Here is an 8,028-nt window from a genome sequence, read left to right as displayed (position 1 = left end):
TTTACATAAATCACATTCAACAGGAAAAGCTGCTGCTGATATTGATAACCATGAAAAATATGAATAAGATAAGTGTAAATGCATTAAAACATTGAGTCTCTCTAAAGGCAGCACAAGCAATCTTTTGCACATAATTTTGATCATTAGTACATGAATTCATTGGTTATCAAGGCTGGTGTATAATTGCAGTAACCTACTCCTAGATTCTCTGTGGCCCCGAGCAAAGAAAGCCATTGAAACTGATTTTCAAAGGAAAAATTCAGGTTCAGCAACACAAAGACAGAGAGGCAGGTTCAATTAAATTGAGAAAAGGTGAAACATGCATAAAAGGGATATACAAAAACTTTCAAAGTGAAAATAGAAGGTGAGCCATATTCACAACGTCGCCATTTTCCCTTACGTCACCACTCGGAGTGGGTAAACAATACGTTAGCCAGTGTCATCATAAAAATACATTTAAAAAACACATTAGCCAGCGTTAGCAGTAACATGAATGTTGATATGACCACCTTGCTATAATGTAAGATAGAAAAGCAGTAAAACTGTGAATAGTTAACGCACACCTGAGATACAACAAGCTTGTATTTTAGCCAATATCAGATGTTGTGGTGAACACTTGGACGTTAAAGGGATACTTCAACCAAAATTGATAATTCACCATTTTTTTACTCACCGTCATGGAAGGGTTTGGAGAACTTTCGGAGTCATCAAAACGCTTTTGGATTTTCATATAATGGCGGTGGATAGTGCTCACTTTTGAATCATCCAAAACACACGCTATGAAACATCCAAATACCTCCATACTGCTCGTCCGTACTGACCCAAGTGTCCTGAAGCCGTGACATGAAAAAGTTGTTAGGAAAAACATAACTTGATTTCTGTTTTAGCCTTGATGTACTAGTAGCTCCATGTGGCTCTGTTGATGTTTGTGCGCATACGCGTGATTTGCTGCGAGATGTTCTTCCGTGTTTACATCATACATCCAATGGTTTACAGTGTCAGTAAGGTATTTGGATGTTTCATAGTGTGTGTTGCCAGCCAGACCCCCCCTGGAACTCCAAAAGCGTTTCAGAAAGTTCTCCAAACCCTTCCTTGGCATGACAGTGAGTAGAAAATTGTAATATTGGTAGTCCATATACAGTAGCTTATATGTCTTCCCACCCCGAGTGATGACGTTTGATGGCGACGCTGTGAATATGGCTAATACGGCCTGTGCTGACATTTACCCTCAGAGTGCTGTCCTTTCTTTGAATATAGACAATAAAGAGTGTAACTTTCTGGTCTGAATTTGAATCACTGATGGAGAGCTGCAGGGTGATAACATCACCTCACTGCTACAGTCACAGCTGGCGTGTCCTATTCAAATAATGTTTGTCACCTAAATTCAGTGGAATTTCTAATGGCTTTTTTTAGATTTTCCCTTTACCTGATTAGGGAGCCAAGAGCCCATCCGGCCCATAACTTGCAGACAATGAAAATGCAACAACATGCTGTCAAATCTCCTGTGAAAACATAGAAACCTTTACCATTTACAAAGTAGAATACCAAGGTTTAAGCTGTGACATAAACCAGCTTCTATTTCTTTGAGGATTTTGAGTCAATGCAGTCTCTTCCTTTTCATCCAGTGGATTCAATACTGGATGTGCAGACAGAGCTTAACAAGAGGAAATCACAAAGGGGATGGTCAAAAAGGTCTTAAACAGAGATGCAGATGATTTTTAAAGGTGAAAATGAAAGTGAACACAGCATTATTACTATTTGCTGTTTGATGTTCTGTACCTCCAGTGTCTGAAGCTTATTGTTTGCCAAGTAAAAAGATTCATTTTTGAAGAGGTATAAAATGAATACAAGACATTTAAGCCTCAAATGACTTAATATTTTCATTCACTTAAAACTGCGTGAATACTTTTTTTTGTCTTCCACGGGGCAGGAAATCTACACAGATTATTATCAAGTATACTGACATCAGGTAAAACAGTTACACATCTAGCAGATTCAGAGAAAAATAAGGAACACAGCACACCTTGTATCCTTTGTTACTAGGTGGGTTTTGATACATTTGTGAATCTTTTTCCTCTTAATATTTTGCAGGTCCAGCTTTATTTCCAATGGTACAGTTGATCCTCCTGGGCTTGGATGATACAGGTCTGCGGAGAGATGCTCTGCCTTTCATTACCTTTAGCCGGAGTGATTTCTATTGCGAGTCAGAGGGCATAATTGGCCAGTTCATAGCTTTCACTTTTTTTCCTTGAGAGTGGGAGCCATCTTTTCATTCAGTGTTTGTGTGCACAAACCTGCATTCATGGTGTCATCTATAAATGTCATCTGCCCAACACCTTTTGCACTCAGGACCCTTATCAGCACATTGGCACCTTCATGGTCGGCACTGTGCAGTTATTGCTGCAAATCTTGCCCAGGTCCACGCCAAAAAAAAAAAAGTATTTTGGTATCAACTGACCAGAGTGTGCTGCCAACCTTCATCAGGCCTCTTTTCATGTTCTTTGTTAAAGTTTCATCTTGTCGTTTTTGTCGTTTTGTGAGCAGCAATTTTCTTCTTGGATTTCTTGCTTGGAGGTTAACGACCTCTCGCATCCTTCACACTGTCTGACAGGTCACTAAAACACACAGATTAACCTGCCATGTGAGAAGCACCTACCTATGTGTGTGTGTGTGTGTGTGTGTTTACCTACTAAAATGTTACATAAACAGTGAATTGTTCCTGTACCTTTTAATCACTGCTTCTGTTCAGTGGCCACCGATGCTCATGTCTCTCATCTTTATGAAGTCTCAGTCTCAGGCAGTTTCTTTCGATATTGAGCCATGTTACATTGCACAGGCCAAAATTTGGAAAGCTGTTGTTCACAGGTTCTTTTCTTACCTTCTTCACATGTTTAGCTTAAACTGGAAATCACAGGTGCGTGGGTTAGCGGGTTACATTCTTGTGATATTGCACATGGATGTAGTTTTAAACATTTTGAACAACAGATCATTAGAGAGACTTTTACATGAACAATTTTTGGCTGTAAGGGTCTTACTATCTTGCCCTGAATAAAACGTAACACTGCAAGTGGTGGTATGGAATAATGGTAAATTAATATCTGTGAGCAGCGAGGTGGCCAATGTCTGAAATTGCTGAAGCCCTCACCCCTCTCCCCCCTCCCCCCTTAGCGCCTCTGCTCACTGACCCCTGCCACTTCTGGCGCAGCTTTGCCCGACATGTTCATCAGATCCCCAGTGTTACAGCCAAACAAGCTCACAATGAAAAATGCCTCCACATTTCCTCGGTTTCACAAACACTGTTTGAAACAAAAAGCCCTTATCAGACCTGCGTATTATTCACCGTGTTAATTGGAGGGAAAATAAATGTATTGTGCATCTCGACTGTGCTGTTAAAACAAGATAAGAACCATATGAGCAAGTCTGAGGCAGTGGCTTTTGAACAGATTGTTTAATAGAGAAAGTGTGAACAAGTTGGAAACTGTTTTTTTTCCCTCTCTTGGCTGTGCTGAAGCTTGGTGTGGCTGATGTGACCAGGCTGGTAATCCCCCATGCTAGATGTCATTTATTGATTGTCACTCATTTTGGCGGTTACCCATTCATGCAACAAAAGTCGGTGGTCAAACAGGCACGTTGAAACTAAAAAGACACGCAATCACTACCCAAAACAGGTCTGATATCTCAACCATGCAAGACATGGATGTAAATTTGTGTGGATTACCCACAGCGACCACAGTAATCAGCATGTGCTTTTTCAAAGCTACACTAAACATTAGCACACTGGTCGGACATATTTGAATGGTTAGGATTTATGTTTCCTTCATTTACATAGAAAAGTTTGTCAGGTTTTCAGTAGCCGTCAAGGTTTTTCCACTGTTCAGAGGACATCACCTCTCTCTATAGCTCTGTTCCTGACAAGCACAGCCTCGGGAAGTGACAACTTTGCAAGAATTAGCATTATAGGTTATGTGCATTCTTTACTCAAAATTGTGATTTTAACATTTCATGGGGTTTTGAGAACAAACATCGTTGTGCATTACATGGAAATATATATATACTTTGAGATGCATGAACACCACAAACCATAACCAGGTTTTTTGCAGCTTCTGCGGATTGAAAAAGTACAGTGAGATAATTATATGACTCACATTCGTGAACTTTGGTAAAGTTAGATCACAGAAAATAAAAACATGATCACACATGCTTCTATAATTGGTTTGTGTCCTACATCACAGGTTAGACCAATAATGAGTCACTCCACCCTGCAGAGAAGCAAACTGATTGTTTCATTTGAATAAAGGGAATAAACATGTCAGCAATCACACTCGTTTGATAAAGGCCATTCCACTGCTATCACCTCGCTGAGTGATACCATCGCCTGGAGGGAACAGCAGCAGAAACACTGACCTGTGTGTTGCACCGAGCATGAATGGGTGCGTGAATAGGTAGGGGGTTCACCTACAGGTTATAAAAACCTGCTATCACAATGCTCACCAAAGCACCAGCTGTAAGTCAAAGTCACTGAGTCTGGCAGTAAAAATGGGTTCTGTGGCATTCACGCTTTTTGTTGTTGTTGTTTATATCCAATATAAAGTGAGATGATTTCCACTTGCTTTTAAGATCTCATGAATGTATATCATTGGGTATCCTACTATTTCATTATTGCCTAATGGAAAACTCAGTCTTTACAGTGAGCCGTAAATATAGATTTCTGATATTTTTTTAGTTGATCTTGGTGAGACAATATTACCAGAACATTTCCTTCTATGAGGAGTTGATGTGCATTGATGCTGAGAAACTCTTTACATAAGTAATGTATCACACATGCCTATTATTCCTTGTTATATTTCTTAGTTGTTGTTTTTTAATTATTTCTGACATGTAGACTTTTTTTTCTTGTTTGATATACCTCCCCCACCCCACCACTACCGCCAACCCCCACACCCCCCAGTGCTGCTGTGTCTAACAGAATTTCCCCTACAGATGCATTTCATGTTATCTAATCTAATCTAAAAGGAGCTATTTGTAACTTTTGCTATTGCCACATCCAACATTAGCAGTAACAGCTGTTTACTCAGCGGTCCTGTCAAGAGCTTCAGCCATTGCTTCAGTGCAAGAGTTTATAATATGCCCTCTGACATTAAACTACAGCGCAGGGCAGTGCATTGACTGTAAGTGCCAGTGGCCCAACTGCAGCCATTGTTTCTCAAGCCAGATTTGAACTGTTTTGTGATTTTTTTTTCTTTTTAGAGGTATTGTTTGGGCATTGCATTGCTTGCCCTTAATCAGATGCAGTGAAAGAGAGACAGGAAGGGCAGTGAGAGAGAGGGGATGACATGTAGCCAAAATACATACAAACCTGAACTATGACTAACCCTTCGTTGTAGCCTACTCTCCCAGGTGAGTGACTGGGATACCCGCATTCGGTAATTAACATAACTTAATTTTTTTAATGACACATAGGTTATGGATTGTTGTTAACAGTACAGGCTTGGTGGGGGAAAAAAAAACACTATGGTTACGTGATTGTCACCATTAGGGACATGTCAGCGAGGAGTGCATGCCACTGCTACAGGGCTCTTCATTTGCGTACATTAGTCAACCTGCGGTGGCTGTGTGCCGTCACCAAATAAAAACTCCAAGGTAACCAGCATTTTCAAAAAATTTGAAGTTCAAATTCTTTTTTAAAATGTCACTCATCTAGCCAGAAGCCAAAAGGGCAGGTGCTACAGCACCACCTAAAGTCTTCAAGTGCCATGTTTGTGACATTGACTTCTGACACCAATCTGTCACATCTCCATCATCCTCATTTTACATCATTACTGGCACATATCTTGCATAACTCTAACTCACGCAACATACTATGGGATATAGCAGAAAGTTGTGAACAAGCTATGGACACTATAGCTATATTTACCGAGATCTAATTGTGAGTGCCCCTCTAAAAGTCCCACAATGTAGAAAAATCTCTCTCCAATCCCACAAGGCATTGCATCACATAAATAAGAGAAGACTTTTATTCTTGTATCTAATAAGCGGTAATAAACAGTGGCATGTTTTATAGTAAAAGTCTACATGGGCTGAGATCAGCAGTCTGACTGTGTCCCAAGCATGCTATGAATATCCTGTCAGTCAGCGAGGCAGGAAACAGGCAGTCAGCGGGTTGTCTGGCTGGCTCTACCAGGCCTGCAGGGGTCAAGCCTGTCAGGTGGGGGCCAAGCAGGTGAGGCAGACAGAGGAACAAAGAACCACCAACAACAACCACCACCACCCCCCTGACCTCCCTCCTCCTCTTTCCCCATCCCGTCTGCCTTCCCTTCCCCTCAGAACAATCACCACCAACAGGAACAGGAAGTGATGTAGAGAGGAGGTTGATCTAACCAGGGCAATTCCTCTGGCCCAGGTCAAACGTGGAAAGAGAAGGTAGGAAAACCAGGCTCAAGAAATCATAGAAAACACACACCGCAAGTGGTGGCAGAGTATCCTGTTTGGCCATGTGTGTGTGTGTGTGTGTGTGTGTGTGCGCGCGCGCGTGACTTCCCTATTTATAGAATATTCCAGTAGACACTTACAGTGTTGTTTGTTGTTTTACAAGTACAGCGACTTACAGTATTGTATATTATGACTGAAGATTGCATTTTAACTTTACTATTAAGGTTTATTTGCCCCTTTTTAAATACATTTTTCACACTAATTATATTTTATCATTCCAAATTGCTGTCTTTTATAAGAACACTCTCCAGAGATAACAGAAGATGCCCGCATGACCTTGTCAGCGAGTAAGGCCATGACAGTAGTTTGAGACACCACACTCTGTGCATGTTAAAACTATACCCTTCTCATTGTTGTTTAGACTCCAGGGCCTCCACAGTATGGTGGCCAGCTGGAGCACCAGTGTCTGCAGAGTCTCCTTTCTCCCATTCTTCCTTGAGAATGCAAGCAGGCGTGTGGCATTGAGAGTCAGCAGCCCATTCCTGCTCTCATAGCACAAAGACAAGCATGTGGCACTTGACAGCGATGCCCGATGAGCGACGCACGCCACCACAAGCCGCAGCAGCCCTGCCTTTTAAGATGTGGCCGAGGGGTCCCTGCCCTGAAAGGCGACACCTCAGCCTGCGCCATCGAGGCTCCTTGCGTCTTTTCTTTCCCCCCACTCGCGGACTCTTGTCTGTCCACGGCTGCTAATTTCCGTCACACTTTCTCTTCTGAGCAAGGGGACAAGCCTGTGTTGTATGTTATTAATACTATTGTTAACTGCACACTCAAGGCTGGCCTCTCTGACTCAGCTCATCATATTACAGGTATAACAGAGAAATTGCCAATCCTGCTTTATATAATACCATCTAAAAATATCAGAGGGAATACCTTGGCCAGTTATGGTCAGATGCAGGCTGATTGTCATGATACATCTGGCAACAGATCCCCAACACTTCCCTCTGGATTTCTGGTAATGTAAAAATATTGAAGCAACGCCAATTCTATATCATCAGAGAACACTGGTTTTCCTTTATTACCCCTGACCCAGAGAAACTGCTGTTAACTTTAGCCAACAGTTCAGCATTATGTCAAAAATACTGCTCCGCTACTTGTGGTGACGTTTGATATGGCACAGCACACTCTAGAGGTTGATATGAGAATAGATTTGGACCTGTATTTATTAACTGCTGAAATGGACACTTGGTTCTTTATCAGGAAATACATACGACACAAACCATTTGTGTTAAGTTTTGTCGTGTGAAGTCTTGAGTATAAAGGCTAAACCTTTGACCTTTGACCACCAAAGTTTACTCAATTCTTCCTTAAGCCCAAATTGCCATTTGTGCCAAATTTAAGGACGTTTTTTTTCAAGCATTGCTGAGATGCTGTGTTCAAAAGGCCACTTTCTGTGTTTTGTGAGGCCTTTTGACCCCCCAAATCTAATCACTCCAAACTCCAAACTGTTGCTTATGTCAAATTTGTTGATGTTCCTTCAAGATGTTATTGAGATATCATGTCCATGAGAATGAGATGTAGGCTATGTAGGCCTATGCA

The sequence above is a fragment of the Trachurus japonicus genome, chromosome 5, assembly GCF_045865225.1.
Source record: "Trachurus japonicus isolate A0001 chromosome 5, Traja_1.0".
NCBI classification, from domain to species: domain Eukaryota; kingdom Metazoa; phylum Chordata; class Actinopteri; order Carangiformes; family Carangidae; genus Trachurus; species Trachurus japonicus.
The sequence above is the reverse complement of the archived record's forward strand: the minus strand, read 5'-3'. Positions refer to the sequence as shown.